Below are 18932 nucleotides of genomic sequence, written 5' to 3' on the forward strand. Positions count from 1 at the left end.
CTACTAACAGAGTACCTGTTACAACATCGTGGCAGGGGTCTTGCTCGGTACCAGATATACTAAACACTCTGCCAGAGGGAGGGGCAGAAGTAGCAGCAGGAGTACTCTTCACTACGGGAGCTTGAGATTGCACACGGACTTGTTGGGGCAAGAATGAGCATAATGGCCTGCTTGCTTGCAGAGGAAGCAAGTAGTATCTTTCGGTCCAATAGGGGCTGCAGCAGGGGGAGGTCTCGATAAGCTGGTCTAGGATTCACCATCCCGGGCCTAGGAGGATAAGTAGCTCCCGAGGTCCGGCTCCACCGGGACTGACCATGATAGCTCACGGGAAGGGAATTAGGATTCGACCAACATGTCTCGGCTGAAAGGCGGGTGCGGGATAAGGAGTAGGTCTAGCAAAACGCCGATCGGTGCGGTCCACAAATCCGGAAGATCTAGGCTGCCGGGGTTTCGAACTCGAGCATTTTCCTTTTCATTCTCTTCAAGCTTCTTCGAGTTTTGAACCACCCGAGCATATCCTTCAAGAGGCAAGACAGTGAGGTATGCCTTAATAGAAGGTCGCAAACCCTTGAAAAACTTTTTCGCCTTGGCTTCTTCGGACTTAATAGACTCGGGGGCGAAGAAGAAAAGTTCTTCAAATTTCTGCTGATACTCAAGCACAGACAAAGTACCTTGTACTAAGGCCATGAACTCGGCCTCCTTTGCGTCCTTAACAGCTTCCGGAAAGTAGTTCTTGCAAAAAGCTTCTTTAAACTTCTCCCCGTGTAATGACACCACCATTCAAGGTCTCAAGGATAGGCCTAGTGGAAGCCCACCATGCATCGGCTTCTTGCTTGAAGCTTACGCTCGGCAAACAACACTTTACGAGCATCGGAACATTGCAAATGTCCGAAGGCCTTCTCCAACTCATGAAGCCACTTGTTCGGAAAGAGGGTGTCCTTTGTTACACCAGTAAAGGAAGGTACTTGCAACTTTAGGAAACTTTCCATCAAACGGGTGTGGGGTGTCCCGGTGAATCTTTCCATAAGAGGGGCTGCGGCTCCGAAGTTCCAATTCCGGCACGGTTCTCATTGCGAAGGGTAGCAAAACCAGTCATCATTTGATTAAATTGGGCAGCTCTTTGTTGCATCATGTTGGTCATGACGCTGGCGATATCTCTAAAGCTTCCGATATCGGGGGCACCAGGAATGCCATTCGTGGTGTGGCTATCGTCCTGTGTCTGCTGATCGAGCCCCAGCGAGGGGTTTCTTCGTTTCCGTTGCTTCCGGATCCGACGAAACGATTTCTAAGTAAGACCATTCTGCAAGGATCAAAGATAAGGATACCAAAATTTCAAATTTGTGAGAGACAACTTGGCCAACGGATGGGATAACCAAATCATGGTTAGAATTATCAATATAACAGTAAAATAATTCAGCATCGATCAAAATCCAAAGGAAATGAGTCCAAGAATCAAAACTCCCAAAATAACCCAATGCGAGAAAAATGAAGGATTTTGGTCGATGCTTTGGTCGATGGTATCGACCAAAATGATCGACCAAGATAAATTCTGTGAAAAATCAGATTTAAAGGGCCCACTTCTCATTTCATTTTCATTTCTCACTCAACCATTTCGGGTTTAGCTCTGGAGAAAGCGATTTTCTAGGGTTTTCAAGAGTGCTAGGACTTGATTCAAGGCTTCAATCATTCTTGATAATCTCACTTGATCATCTACACAAGTAAGTTCTCTTTCTTTTTCTCTTTTCTTATAAACTTCGTTCACCATTGTTGTGTTCTTCAATAAAACTGAGTAATACTTGCAGCCAATGGTTAGAATCATACATATACATGATTAGAAACATGTTTTCATAACTTTTCAAATAAGATTAAGTTCCAAACACAAGATTGCATCCATTTTGGTTACCAAAACACTATTCATTTCACAAAACTCAACTTTACAAGCACTTGTCTCATTTTCAATCCAAAAGGAATTTCGACATGAAACAAATTTCTACAACACTGATCTACTAGGGGTAAAGTGTTCTCATTCTCCATTCGGTCAAATTCCAATTTTTTTCAAAAATCACGAATGCAAGCCAAAAGAGTGATTTTTCTCTCTCTTACTTGCTGAATTTTCACTTTGAATATGCCAAAAAGATGGATTTTCACCCAATAAAGTATTCTAGCATGCTTGTGTAGGTCTTATGCATATGTTAGAATGATCAAACCAAAATTTCACCAAAAATCGAATTTTCTGAAAATTACGAAAATGCCCTTCATCTAACAATCATACACTAAGACTAATCCGAATGAGTTTCTTTCCTTGTTTCAACAGATACACCATGCCTAGAAGAGGGAGACGAGTGGACGGGGGTAGAGGACTTGTTCCCCGGGCTGAGGTCATAGACGAGGAGCATTTCACTACTCCTATGGCGGAGTTTCTATACGAGCATTATTTCCATGATATACCGATCGAGCACGGACGATTGGTGGATGTGGATGATTTAGAGGTATTTCGCATACGAGAGAGATTAGAGGCTATGGATTGGCTTCACTTATACACTACAGCACAGCCAGTCTACCCAGCTCTTATCAGATACTTCTATAGTAATCGACTTACCGTATAGAGGATGATCCGAGGGATGGTTCTAGGATTGTCATAGATTCCATGGTCGGAGGTAGAGAGATCGGTTTCACCACGAGGACACTGGCTCGCATCTTAGATGTACCGATCGTGCGAGATTCCCGTTGGTGGATTCCTCGCTGGTACATATATCACGAGAGGTGCTTCTTCCTTACGAGGTATACGAGGTGTGCATGACTCTATGGGATGACATTGACTGTTATGTGCCCCGGTGTGGTACCACGATGCGTCCTTCAGCTAGAGTTATCGCTCGCATCATCGGGCGAAACATCCTTCCGAAGGCAGGGCATCATAGCAAAGTGTCGGCGATGGAGGCACCGATCATTTATAGTATGTATCTTGGAGTACAAATCGATTTAGCATACATCATGCAAAACGTCATGATTGATCGGATCGAGTTTCCTGGGGATAGGAACTTGGCTTTCGGTCGACTCTTGACTCGTATCTTTGAGTATTTTGGTGTGGACTTGGAGCATACACCTATGATTCAGGGTCGAGATTTAGGTGAGCCCATTTGTGCATGGTTGATCAGGAAGATGGGGCTCCAGGATGCGGTCGGATCGGAGGATGAGGATGATATCGATGATGCATCGGGAGATGACGACTCGAGAGGATGATAGTACTGATGATGATGACGGTGGTAACGATGATGAGCATAGTGAGGGTGATGATCGGGGTCATGATGATGCTCCGAGGCATGAGGAGGTTCCCGCTCCACGACTTAGCGAGGTCGGAGGCCCATCACACACGACTTCGAGGCTCCGGATGTGGCTTCCCATCGGTCGTCGATTTACTCTATTCTTGAGAGGGTCGAGGCTCGGCGGAGAGGATGGAGTTACACATGTGCACCCTCGGTGAGAGGTTTGCACGATTGGAAGAGGAGTTCAGATCTAGGAGGGATCGGACGGATCGCAGGAGTCGTTCACCTACATAGACATCACTAGGAATTTTCTTTTATGTCATTATGGATGTATTTCTCTTTTTCGGACTTGTAAAAATTCCCTATGAAATCAATGAAGTTCAGTTGTTTTGTTTATATTATTGTGTCTTATTCATGAGTCAAGTTATGTTTCCATATTTTGGTTTCTAGTCCAGGTTATCTATTATTCACTCCTAGGAGTACTTGAGTCACTTCCGGATCTGTGACTTGGAATGTTCCGTCACCGTTTCTGTGGTCGGGGTTCCACTTGATCTTGGGCTCTGATACCAATCTGTCACATCCACCCAGCCGGTACCCCATTTGGAATACCCGGGATGTGATCCACGGTCCAAGGATCAATGATCCGAGGTCCATGCCTCCCACATACACGGTAACACAATCATTAATAGTAATAATCAATGGTAAAAACAACTAATATCAAGTATCATGAATAAGACAAGATTAACTAAATTAGAGTGCGGAATATAGATGATAGATAAGGTATGATCAAAATCATAAAGGGTGAGAAGGTATGGTAGTCACCCTCTCAGAGCAGCGGAAAAGTATTAAATCAAGTTAGTTACATATCCAAGTATCACCGGAATAATTTAAGACAAGTTAATTACAAAATCTAAGGTTCCACAAATACACCAGGGGAATGGGGCACTATGCTAGGGTTTCTTCTATACTAATAGTAGTCTCCTCAACAGTACGGATGAAGTAAACCCAGCGCTGCCGCTCCCGCACAACTGTGGGGCTAACCCTGGTGCGAATAATAATCCTCCTCGGCTCCAATATACGAATCCTCACCGACGCCACTACCCGGAGGGTAGTATGTGGAATCATAGTCCGCCTCATAGGAGGTGCCATCGTAATCTTCGGTACACTGGAATGTAATCTAAAACATTTGCACAAAAGGAATGAGTTCGAAGAACTCGGCAAGGAAGTTATTCCATAATTAGAAATCATACACATTCGGAACATACAATAATGCAATGTGATATGGAACATATGATGCGAGATATGAGTCTAACTCTATGAATGCTGGTCTCTAAGGTAGACATGCTTTAAGTCATAGCACCGTACTTCTCTGGGTTGTCAGTCACTCTCCCATTTCCATATCTTGGGAATGCCGGGGAAGATCGGTAAAGTCATCAAAACCATGGTAAGGGGAATCGGTCACCGCTCTCTCACATCACCATTTGGTCAAGTCTTGGCGCATGTCACGGTAAAGCCTAGCCCAATGCAAGTCATCTACTCGATCGGTCAAGTCAGATTCAGATACGTCCATTCCTCGCCCCCGGCGATCCTTTCCGGTATCCTTCACACTAGAGTCGGCGAAATCCCGGATTTCGGACTCATCAACCCTATTGGTCATCCACATATAGTAAACGGGAAGCTCTCACGTCCTCTCACGGATTGGTTACCGGTCTTGAGCGCCCGTGAGCCCAAGTCTATCCATATGCAACCCTACCAATAAATGGCCCCTTTCAGGTATCCGTAGCATGGTTTATGTCCCCTACCGGATTGGCTACCGGCCTAGAGCGCCCATCCAACCATACACTACCACGGGTTGTTCGGTCTCAATGCCCTTCCGATTCGGGTCCGACACAACAAGGATGAACCTAGCCACACCACTAGACACCCCTATGTATGTCATCCAATAACTCGGGGAAGTGTCGATAGGCACCATCGGAGAACATCCCATACTATTCCCTCCGATGCCCAAGGACAGAAGTGTCAGTAGGACACCCTCCAATCCCAAGTCATACGTAAGCAATCACATATTCAATCTCATCATTTCTCATGCATCCAATGCATATTCATAATAGTAATCAAATCATGATATTGAAGCAAATCATTATAAACATAAGTAAATCAAAATGATAAGATGACACAACAAGAGTATAAAGATTTAAATGCTACTGTTCTAACACATATGTAACAGTCTTATAATGATTGAAAGAAAAATAAGGGATTTCATTCTTTAAATAAAACACAATTCAATATTTGATGACTTATATGTTTATGGAGATAACCATCCTTACCTTGGATGAGTTGATGATGAATTGAGAATACCATGAATAGTCCAATAGAAGTGTTAAGGCCCTAAACAGACATCAATAATAAGTTAGAAAGAAGTCGGGAAGATCGGATGTCATTCGAGTCAAAAGCGACCAAGGTTGCTTGTCGGCAACAACTTTGGTCGATGGTTTTGGTCGATGGTATCGACCAAAATGATCGACCAAAATAGTCCTCGGGCGAGAATAGTGGATTTTGGGGATTTTTGGTCCGAAATGAGTCTTCCGGCGTTCGGATCAATCTGGAATTTGGAGGCATACTTAAAAACAGTAGGAGGACACTATAAATCAAGGAATTAACCCAATCCAATGGTCTAATTAAAAAGCCCCAATTTGAGCTATCAAGTTCAAGTGATAAACATCATGGTATGAGTTGGAATTGATTGCATTGATGAGTAATAGCATGCAATAGTTAGAGGAACTAATAGAAATTCGATTGGAATCATATGGCAATGTTAAACATGAACATAATACACTTTATAGCTCAGTTTGATATCAAATGGTATGGTGTTAATAGGTAAATCATGGAATACATATGTTAGGCATGAGATATAAGCATTAGCATCAATGAATGGTTGAGGGAATCATGGATTGAGCATGAGTAGGCACTTGGAGGGGTGGCACCACCAAGCCCCCAGCAAGAAGGTGGAAATGGCAGGGAGGGATTGGAGTCACCGGAGAAGAGAACAAGATCAAGATAAACTGGTCTTTGAGGTACCCTTCACACAACCAGGGCGCTTGGGAAGCCTCCCCGCGGTGAGAAAAATGAGCAAAGGCTCAAGGCTCGAGGCATATAAATAGAAAAGGAATATTCCATGGAATCAAACTTCGGCGGTCAATGCTGGTTAGACCAAATGATCGACCAAGGATCAGGAAAACTCAGGTTAGAACAGCAACCAAGAGGGAGAAAGGCATACAAGGCAAATGGGAGGTTCTCCACAAAATCAAGGTCAGCTAGGAATACCTCGGATTGTGCACGGAGGTCATTTGGCATCAACCATGTTAATCTTCCGAGGGGGAACTGCAATGCATTTAAGCAAGGGGATAGCAATGGACTCGGCCCAAACAGAGTCACAATCAGGATGGCCAAGAGCTCTTAGCCTCGGGATGAGGGATGGAGAGAGACCCACGAAGGCTTTAAATAGCCTCGGGTATTGAGACGACGGTTGAGAGCTAAAGACAACCAATGGCCCCAGATCGAAATGACGCTTCGAAATCCACAACAAGCAAGATCAATGGTCGAGAGGGAGGCCACATGGAAACATGTGGAAGCAAGCACCCAATGCAAGAATACCTCCAATCGTCGCACCACCATTGTGATAGTGGATGTATTACCGATTTATTGGAAACAATGAATGGTATACCAAAGCAAGGAAACGTTTGGACTTCGTAGATACCGGAAGGGAAACTTGTGGACATTGCGGTAAATGAAGAAGTGGGGAAGATTAATGCATCTTTCCAAAACGTATCTTCATAATATCTACAAGATTATCATTCGTCGAAGAATGTGAAGTTAAGTGATAAGTTTTATCATTTATATTTTGATATTCAAGACAAGATTTCGATAGGAGACAAGGAAATAGTAAGGCAAACATGAAAGAAGTGTCTATTCATTAGCAAGGAGGTCAATCTTTACAAAAAAAAAAAAAATCTCCCTAAGCCCCTTCTTCATTGTTGCCCGAGGAGCCCAGACGTACGGAGGACTTTTCTCGGGATCCCGAGAAGAGCCTTCCTCAAGATTGTCGTTGTCAGAGTCCTCTTCAGCAGTAGCTTGTGACTCGGCTTGTGACTTTTCCTCCTGGAAGTGCCGGCTCGTCGGCAAGATATTCCTCATATTGTGGGTTAGCTGAAAAAGGATCATCCTCTTCCTCAGCCCAGTTTGGGAGATCCATGCCTAATTTTCCGAAGACCTCTTTGTGGCACACCTCACGAAAGGGAGCGATATCGAAGGAAGGGATTGATTCGAGAATTCTTTCCCAAACGTCATTTTGCCCCAAACAATAAGCTTGGATGTTGTAGGCACCCAGTAGTTTGGAGAAAGGTACGCTGTTCAGATACTTCCGAACACAATCCTTCCGAAGCTCGGCTTGATGTGCTCGGGCTTGCTAGGAATCGCCCACTTCAAATATCTTTTGTTCTCCGCGCGACCGAAATTCCATCTGTCACCGAACAACGTGGCAGCTTCTTTCTCGCTTCTTGGCCTCGCGCGGCAAAGAATAAAGACGAGCCGTTGAAGAATTGAGGGCCTCCTTAAGGGAGTTCACCTCTTCTTCGTGCTTTCATTGCAGCTCCTCGGCAGCTGCCGTAAGCCGGTCTATCTCGGAATTGGCTTTGGCCAAATTCTCTTCACAGGTCTGCAACAAGGAGCCGTTGCGACCAACCCGGCTCAATGCTTCCATGTGCTGATAGAAGCTCAACACAAGCATTCCTTGGAAGGCAGAAATTATCAAAAGAAGTCATAAGAGATTATGAAAAAAATAAACAAGCGGGAAGACCGGTACCTTGTGGACTGATTAACAAGGGCAACGTCATCCGGGGCTTCAAATTCCCGACGATTGGAAGGTATAAGACCGAGGGAGCTCCACTGCAGCTTTCTCGGGATCTTGTGTCACCCCCGTCGGTCAACTTCGGGGTCCACTGGGGGGTGAAGACCTCCTCACAATCCGCATAATTTTTGGATTTTTTATGGGAGGAAGCATCAACTATATCATGTCTCCTTTTGCTTCGGGCGGAGGAGGAGACTTTAGACCTCTCCACCATCGGCTTCTTCCCTTTACCCGAAGCATCAGCCACGGGCCCGATATTCCCGATACCCCCGTAAGAGGGGTCCGGAGAGGGAACAGAAGCCTCTTGATCAACGGTCAAGGCTCTAGGCGATCGTTGCTCGGCTGTCACAACAACCCTAGCGGCCTTCATTCGCAGGTTCTCGGGGTTCATTCTTGGAGGCACTGCAAAGAAGAGCAAGAAGGCGCAAAGCGACGACGAAGGTTCAAATTCCGGACAAGAAGAATGAAACCTACGAAGACAACGAACCACTTTTAAAACACCCGCACGAGTGTTCGGGGAATCGAACGATCGAGATTGATTCAAAATCAACGATCGAGATTAGAAGACGTTTTGAAAGTTTGAACTCACGAATCCAAAATAGGCCTTCGGAAACCATCGCTTGGTTACGTGAGCCATGACAGATCAACTGCAAAGAGACACGTGGCATTACCCTCACAACGCTCGAGGAAGAGTGACCACCGCATTAAATGTGATATGACATTTAATGGAACACGCAAAGACTATTGCCTGACGAAGAACCCAGTTAAAAACCAAGCCCTCGGGATCGATCGAACGCTTGGTGCAGGGGGCTCGTGATATGGAGAAAATATGATTGAACCGGGTTCATACTTGGTTTGATCCTCGACCCCGGTCGAGACAAAAGGAATCGACTCGCTCCCGAGCGAACCGGATCCGTAAGATGGCTTGCCGAGGAAGAAAACTTATTCAGCTACAAGCACGCCCTAATCCAACTTTTGGATTAGGTTAATTACCCTAATGATGGCAGACTCAAATTGACGGCTGCTGCTAATCATTATCGAAGGGATAATCTTCGCATAATCTGGAGGTTATCTTAGGAGACCTCTACTAGTCCAAACTAGTAGAAGTCTATCGCTCAACGGATCTAACTATTAAGATCCAACGACTACCCGAAGAAGGCTCAAGTGCATCCAACGAAGGAGATTCGAAGGTACACTCTATATAAACCTCACTGCCATACGAGGTGAGGGACTCGGATTCATATACAGGTGGTAGACGTAAACTATCGGTGGGCTTACGATCTAGATCACCTTTCCCAGCTTCTTCATTCCTTAGCTCGTGCTTCTAGCGAGCCGTTTGTGATTAAGTTCATCAACTGACTTAGCCTTCGAAGGTGGACTCCCGACCCCCGCGGTCGGGCCACATCTGACGCTTTCGTTTTGCAGGTCATCACAAGGAGATCTAAGGGCTGAGCAGATTTTGGACGCATCAGTTCCTAATGCCTAATATATGTTTGTTTAGGGTTTCTTTGGTAACTTTGGACTTATCCTCAGACCTTTTCTCTGAAGTTATTCGAATCAAGTTAATGTAAGGACACTCGTTTACAAATAACCTAGTTTACATACTTCTTACATTAGAATTTAATTGCATCATCATACTACTATTTTAGAGCTTGCTTATAATTGAAACACTATTGTAGCTATAGTAGGATATTTCTTATGTAAACTGTTTATCTATTATGGATATGAAAGAGTTGATATTACTTATGAGAATTGTTATTGGTTATGATTATGAATGATTGAATTACGATGTGACTGCCTAAGTTGTGATGGGAGAATGGGGAATGCCCTTTAGGAATTTCTATCTTTGGACACAGTGGAGGTGGAAATTCCCTGATTACTGGTTGTCATACCTAGGGCATATCTAGTAGTGTTTGGCTAGGAAACCCTATTATATCAGACCCTATAAGAGGGGAATTGAGACCGAGTGACCTGTGGCAGCAATGGGGATTTGTGGGTGTGAAATCCAACCCTAACCTAACGCTGACCTTGACCCGAAAACCCGGTTGTTTTTAGGTCCGAAGACCCGGAGTAAAGGAAGAAGCCAACTATGGGCCATCTTAGTAGAAGACATGGTGTTTGACTCCGAACCCATGGATGTTGATGATGGTGTTCCAATCTTGGAAGTCTCGTGCAGATCTGGAATGAAAGCTGCATCTGTCTGAAGATGAGATTAGTTTAAGGACTTGGAGTATTATTTGACTTGGTTTGAAGGCATTTCTACACACTAGGTATGTCACTTGTTGTGTGTGCAAAAGCCCATGAGGTTTGGACTTGAGTTGGGCCTCCATTTCCCTATTTTGGCCTTCTTGACCTGATTGGTCGACTCATTGGTCGATTGGGCGGTTGACTCATTGGTCGATTGTGCCGATCGACCAAGCGATCGACCAGCGTGTGTTAAATCCGAGAAAATCCAATTTTAGGGTTTTCACTCTTTATTTAAACCTACTTCGAGTTTCTTAGTTACGGCTGCCTCCTAAACACTTTGTGAACTTGGGAAGACCTTTCCAAAACTCTTTCCGGTGATTTCAAAGATTCCTCTGCAGATCTGAAGCCTCTCATCTCTGATCTGTCAATTCAAGGTTAGTATCTCTTCTGAATTCTAAATTATTCTTTCTTCGATCTTGTTCTTGATTGAGATCAAGAAGAAGATGCTGCATTCTTGCAACCATCTATTCCATGATCTCATTCTATTCCTTGAGATCTATGATCATCATCGTGATCTTAACTCTAACCCGAAACTTTTCTTGAAACCCTGACCCTTGTTTGATCTTTTTTGGAAACCTTTGGTAACCTTCCATGTGAGGGTAACCACATGAGTTATATTTATGTTAATCTAAACTCTTTCCGGTGATCTTCTAGTTATTTAATTGCTAAGCAATTATTCCCTTTCATCTTGTAACCCTAGCCTTTTCATGAGAGCCATAAGATTGAAACCCTAACTTCTTGGTTCAAATCAAGAACCCATCTCTTGACCTTGACTTGATGATTTTACCTTCCCATATAGTTCTAATACGTTCTAGGAAGTTCCCCTTCGAATTTCATATCAATTCGACTTCAAACAAAGAAGTTATGACCAATCTAGTTTTTGCATTTCCGTACTAACTCGGTTGGTCGATTGATTGGTCGATCGGGTCGATAGACCAAGCAATCGACCAATGATGTCGATAGCTTCATTTTTCACTCAGTTTGATTCGTTTGCTCTTTGATCTTTTAGGTATCTTTCCTAATACAATTGTTAGGAGTTTATTTGCTAAGTTTGGAGTCTCTCTCTTTGATCTTTGGATTATCTTCAGCGATAATCAAGGTAAGGACAATTATTTCATAATAACATAGATTGTATACTCTCTGGTTTCTACCTTAAGAAACTCTGAGTTTATATACTGTTCTTGTATTTTATACTTCTGATGTACTACTATAAGTACAGTAGCACTTCACTTATGTTTTCTTTTTCATTATTCAAGCTTATATGAATTGCTTATTACTGCACATGGTCTAATGATTTGATTATGCTTTTACATTCTCTTTGTATGATGAGTTGTTGACTTTGCATGATATGACTAATCTGAGAATGTGTTTGATTAGGTATGGTTTGGGATTGAGGGTTGTCCTTTTGACACTTCTGTTCTTGGACATTATCGGAAATAGCATGGGATGTTTCGGGGTTTTCCATTGACGCTTTCCCAAATCATTGATTGTCATACCTAGGACTATCTAGCAGTGTTTGGCTAGGATGTCCCCATTATATCAAACTCGAATCGGAAGGGTATTGAGACCAAACGACCCGTACAAATAGCAATGTGATTCACGGGCGCTCAAGACCGGTAACCAACCCATGAGAGGACGAGAATCATATTGTGGGGGCCATTTATTGGAGGGTTGCATATGGATAGACTTGGGCTCATGGGCGCTCAAGACCGGTAACCAACCCGTGAGGGGACATGAGAGCTTCCTGTTTACCATATGTGGATAACCAATAGTGTCACATCCTCCCTAGCCGGCAACCTATCCGGCATACCCGAGAGTGTGATCCACAGCCCGAAGATCAGGTATCGAGTAATCAACCTCCCACATAAACAATAACATAATCATGAACAATAATAATAAAAGTGCGGAAGATAAACCATAGATCCAAATAAGGAAAGAATGAATCATATATAAATCGGAGTACTAGATATAATCGAGTGTCAAAAAGAGATAAGTAAAGTGAGGCAAAATCCCACTCTACAACCAGCGGAAAAGTAGTTCTAAAAGAGAATAAGCAAGACAGAATCTAATCCCAGTAGCAAGTACAATGGGTAACTAAATTGTTCTCCATTTTATAGACAACATCCCTATAAGCATAAATCTCATAAACGGCACATGGGCGCTTCCACTCAATGGTCGGACTAAGCATCGTACGGAGCATAACCACTCGCGGGATCTTCAGTGTAATTGTTGTAACCGCAATCACCTTCCCCGGAGATATGCCTCTTCGCCTTGCGCTTCTTCATAGGGGCCGTCATAATATTCAGACCAGTAGAATAGTCTAACAAACATTGTACAATAAAGGAATGAGTTTCAAAGAAACTCAGTAAGGCGATTAAATCCATAATAACATAAATGGCAGGATTTCGGAACAAACATAAATGCAATATGGTATGAGACAAACAATGAATGAATGAATCTAACTCTATATATGCTGGTCTCTATTGGCGGACATGCTTTAAGTCATAGCACCGTACTTCTTTAGGAAGGTCTCAATCACTCATCATCAGTTGGTAATGGGTCCGGCATCCCTCGGGACATTCCATGGCTGGGGGTATAGGTCACCACTCTCTCACATCACCATTGGTCTAAGTACCGGCGCATGTCGGGGTAAAGCCTAGCCAAATGCAAGTCTTCTACTTAGTTAAATTAAGTCGGATCCAGATACGTCCATTCCTCGTCCTGACGATCCTTTCCAGTATCCTTCACACTAGAGTCCTCATAGTCCCCGACTACGGACTCATCAACCCTATTGATCATCCACATATGGTAAACGGGAAGCTCTCACGTCCTCTCACGGGTTGGTTACCGGTCTTAAGCGCCCGTGAGCCCAAGTCTAACCATATGCAACCCTACCAATAAATGGCCCCCACAATGTGATTCCTGTCCTCTCACGGGTTGGTTACCGGTCTTGAGCGCCCATGAATCCCCATTGCTACCACGGGTCGTTCGGTCTCAATACCCCTCCGATTAGGGTCTCGACATAACGGGACATCCTAGCCAAACACTACTAGACAGTCCTAGATATGTCATCCAACAGTTTAGGAAGGTGTCCATAGGGCATCTTCGGAAACATCCCATAATATTCCCGTAGTTGTCCAAGGACAGAAGTGTCAAAAGGACACCTCTCCTTTCCAAACCATACTTAAGCATACACATGCATCAATTCATATCATCACATATATGGTAACTTCATATATGAAAAGAAATCAATAATTACAATCACTTTGTATATAATTGGTAAGTAAATCATACATGAGTCAATTCAATATGATTAAGTAATGCTACTGATATCAAGACAGTACTACACAGTAGTATAACATTATAAGAATCTAATTAAAGAAATAACTTAACAAGATTCAAATATAGAAACTAAGATATGCAATTTATGTTGTTAAAGAAGTAACCATCCTTACCTTTTATAACTCCCAAAGGGAATCCTAAGAAATCAAGTAAGATCTTGGCAACCTTGAGAAGAAGGTCCTAAACAAGTGTATACAACATATTAGGAAAGATCCCTAACAGAAAAGATACCAAAACATCCAACACAGACCAATTCTCGGAGTTGCTATACCCATTGGTCGATTTGGACCAGTCGACCAACATCGACCAATGCAGATAGGTAGCCTAAAAAAACAGAGTTTTAAGATATAAAATCCGAATTTGGTGGTTCAAAAGGGTACTAATCAAGGGGTAAATTACATCAGTAGTATCTTAACATATAGGGGACCTCAAAACACTAATCCAATCAAGCCATCAAGATCCAAATTAGGAAACAAAAAGTTACCATAATTAGATCAACCATGGATCTTGAAGAATTCAAGATAGAAATCAAAGACAAGAACAATAGGAGAATGGATCATTGCTTCAGGTAAAGGTATCATGAAAAGCATACTTAGATCTTCAAGGAAATAGGCTTAAAAGCATAAATCTAAATAAGGAAACAAAACCTACCATATATGTAACTATCATGATTCATGAAGAAAACATGGTATGGTAGAAGAGAAACAACTAGAGATTGATAGATCATGGATCATGAAAAGAAAACACAGCAATTGTGTAAAACCCAGCCCTAACCTTGACCCGGGAACCTTGTTATTTGTAGGTCCGATGACCCGGAGTAAAGTAAGAAGTCAGCTTTGGGCCATCCCAAGAGAGGACTTGGTGTTTGGCTTTGAATCCATGAAAGTTGATGATGAAGTTCTATTTATGGAAACTGAATCTTGATGAAGATCGGATTAGTTGATGGACTTGGAGTGCTCTCTATCTTGGTTTGAAGGCATTTCTACCTATTAGGTAAGTCACTTGACTTGTGTGCAAAACCCCTTTAGGATTGGATTTGATCGGGCCTTCAATTCCCTGTTTTGGATTTCGTTGTCAAGCATTGGTCGACCGTGATTGGTCGACCTTGGGCCGATCGACCAATCCACTCGACCAATGAGTGCTTGTCTTTGGCAATTAGGTTTTTCTTGCTCTATTTAAGTCCAATCTCGAGTCCACTTCGTATTTGCTGCCTCCAAACTCTTTGGAACGAACCAAAGACCTCTGCAAGTCATCTCCTTTGCATCCTTGGTGTTTTCTTGACGGATCTTCGTCGAAACTCTTCCTTTTGCATCAAAAGGTATGTCTACTCTCTCTTCTTCTCCTCCATCTTTGTATTTTCTTTCCTTTTTGAGTTGAGACAGTTGAGGAGATGCTGCATTCTCTGTTGCAAACATCTCTGGACTTGTTCTCATGATCATCCTAAGGATTTGAGGCTAGAACAATGATCTTAACCATGATCATTGCAAGCTTTTGAAGGAATCATGATCAAACCATGATCTAATCTTGTTAAACTTCTGATTTGAATTCTGATCTCCTTGGATCTTCTATTTTGATCATGTTAGTAGTTAATTACTGTGTTTCCTTTTCATAATCCATGATCTATCAATCTCTAGTTGTTCTCTTCTACCATACTATGTGTTCTTCATGAATCATGGTAGTTACATATATGGTAGGTTTTATTTCCTTATTTAGATTTATGCTTCTAAGCCTATTTCCTTGAAGATTTAAGTATGTGTTCATGATACCTTTACCTGAAGCAATGATCCATCCTCCTATTGTTCTTGTCTTTGATTTCTATTTCGAATTCATCAAAATCCATGGTTGATCTAATTATGGTAACTTTTTGTTTCCTAATTTGGATCTTGATGTCTTGATTTGATTAGTGTTTTGAGGTCCCCTATATGTTAGAATACTACTGATGTAGTTTACCCCTTGATTAGTACCCTTTTGAACCACCAAATTCGGATTTCATATCTTAAAACTCTGTTTTTTTTTGTTAGTCTATTGGTCGCATTGGTTGATCGATTGGTCGATCGACTCGACCAATCCACTCGACCAATGAGTTCAAAGCAACTCAGAATTGGTCTGTGTTGGATGTTTTGGTATCTTTTTCTGTTAGGGATCTTTCCTAATATGTTGTATATACTTGTTTAGGACCTTCTTCTCAAGTTTGCCAAGATCTTACTTGACTTCTTAGGATTCCTTTGCGAGTTATAAAAGGTAAGGATGGTTATTTCCTTAATTACATAGATAGCATGAATCTAGTTTCTATATTTGAATATCATGGATATGTTTCCTAAATTAGATTCTTACAATGATATACTACTGTTGTATAACTTTGATTATAGTAGCATTGCTTATTCATATTAAATTAATTCATGTATGATTTACTTACCAATTATATACAAGTGATTGTAATTATTGATTTCTTTCCATATATGAAGTTACCATATATGTGATGATATGAATTGATGCATGTGTATGCTTAAGTATGGTTTGGAAAGGAGAGGTGTCCTTTTGACACTTCTGTCCTTGGACTACTACGGGAATATTATGGGATGTTTCCGGAGATGCCCTCTGGACACCTTCCTAAACTGTTGGATGACATATCTAGGATTGTCTAGTAGTGTTTGGCTAGGATGTCCTGTTATGTCAGACCCTAATCGGAGGGGTATTGAGACCGAACGACCCGTGGTAGCAATGGGGATTCATGGGCGCTCAAGACCGGTAACCAACCCGTGAGAGGACAGGAATCACATTGTGGGGGCCATTTATTGGTAGGGTTGCATATGGTTAGACTTGGGCTCACGGGCGCTTAAGACCGGTAACCAACCCGTGAGAGGACGTGAGAGCTTCCCGTTTACCATAGGTGGATGATCAATAGGGTTGATGAGTCCGTAGTCGGGGACTATGAGGACTCTAGTGTGAAGGATACCGGAAAGGATCGTCGGGGACGAGGAATGGACGTATCTGGATCGACTTGATGTAACTAAGTAGAAGACTTGCATTTGGCTAGGTTTCACCCCGACATGCGCCAAGTACTTATGCCAAATGGTTGTGAGAGAGCGTGTTGACTTAACCCCCGCCATGGTTTGTCCCGAGGGATGAAGGACCCATTACCAATCGGCTGCTCAAGACCGGTGAAATGATCCGTGAGAGAATCCAAGATATCTTAAATGGTTGAGGATGTGAGCGGACCTTCCTAAAGAAGTACGGTGCTATGACTTAAAGCATGTCTGCCAATAGAGACCAGCATACATAGAGTTAGATTCATTCATTCATCGCTTGTCTCATGTCATATTGCATTTATGTTATTATGGATTTTAATGGCCCCTTACCGAGTTTCTTTGAAACTCATTCCTTTATTGTACAATGTTTGTTAGACTATCCTGCAGGTACTGAGTACTATGATGGTCCCTATGAAGAAGCGCAAGGCGAAGAGGCATATCTCCAGGAAGGTGATTGCGGTTACCACAATTACACTGAAGATCCCGCGAGTGGTTATGCTCCGTACGATGCTTAGTCCGACCATTGAGTGGAAGCGTCCTTGTGCTATTTATGAGATTTACACTTATAAGGATGTTGTCTATAAAGTGGAGAACAATTTAGTTACCCAATGTACTTGCTATTGGGATTAGATTTTGTCTAGTTTATTATCTTTTAGAGCTACTTTTCCGCTGGTTGTAAAGTGGGATTTTTGCCTCACTTTACTTATCTGTTTGATACTCTGATTATATCTATCATTCTGATTCATTTATGATTCATTCTTTCTTAATTGGATCTATGGTTTATCTTCCGCACTTTTATTATGATTGTTCATGATTATGTTATTGTTTATGTGGGAGGTTGATCACTCGATACCTGATCTTCGGGCTGTGGATCACACTCTCGGGTATGCCAGATAGGGTACCGGCTGGGAGGACGTGACAAATTGACTACTAACATGATCAATATAGAAGATCCAAGGAGATCGGAATTCAAATCAGAAGCTAAACAAAGACTAGATCATGGTTTGATCATGATTCCTTCAAAAGCTTGCAATGATCATGGTTAAGATCATTGTTTTAGCCATTAATCCTTAGGATGATCATGAGAGACAAGTCCAGAGATGTTTGCAACAGAGAATGCAGCATCTCCTCTACTGTCTCAACTCAAAAAGGAAAGAAAAACAGAGATGGAGGAGAAGAAGAGAGTGTAGACATACCTTTGATGCAAAAGGAAGAGTTTTGACGAAGATCCGTCAAGAAAATCACCAAGGATGCAAGGGAGATGGCTTGCAGAGGTCTTTGGTCTGTTCCAAAGAGTTTGGAGGCAGAAAATACGAAGTAGACTCAAGATTGGACTTAAATAGAGCAAGCAAGACCTAATTGCCAAATACAGCACCCATTGGTCGAGTGGATTGGTCGACTGGTCTAGTCTACCAATCAGTCGACCAATGCAGACAGCAATTCCAAAACAGGGAATTGAAGACCCAGATCAAATCCAATCCTAAAGGGGTTTTGCACACATATCAAGTGACTTACCTAATAGGTAGAAATGCCTTCAAACCATGATAGAGAGCACTCCAAGTCCATCAACTAATCCAATCTTCATCAAGATTCAGTTTCCATAAATAGAACTTCATCATCAACTCTCATGGATTCAAAGCCAGACACCAAGTCCTCCACTGGGATGGCCCAAAGCTGACTTCTCACTTTACTTCGGGTCACTGGACCTACAAATAACAAGGTTTCCGAGTCAAGGTTAGGGCTGGGTTTTACAAATAGGGTTGATGAGTCCGTAGTCCGAGAGGGAATACACTGACTCTAGTGTGAAGGATACCGGAAAGGATCCCAAGAGGGGAGGAATGGACGTATCTGGATCTCAGTTGATGTAACTAAGTAGATGACTTGCATTGGGCTAGGCTTACCCCGACATGCGCCAAGTACTTAGACCAATGGTGATGTGAGAGAGCGGTGACTTAACCCCCAACCATGGAATATCCTGAGGGACGACGAACCCACTACCAACCGGAGCCGAGTGATCTGAGACCTACCCAAAGAAGTACGGTGCTATGACTTAAAGCATGTCTACCAATAGAGACCAGCATACATAGAGTTTAGATGCATACATACATTATCTGTTTCATACCGCATTGCATCTTGTTATGTTCT

Source organism: Hakea prostrata, chromosome 3, assembly GCF_041222555.1.
Source record: "Hakea prostrata isolate BN-2017 chromosome 3, UWA_Hpros_2, whole genome shotgun sequence".
Taxonomy (NCBI): Eukaryota; Viridiplantae; Streptophyta; class Magnoliopsida; order Proteales; family Proteaceae; genus Hakea; species Hakea prostrata.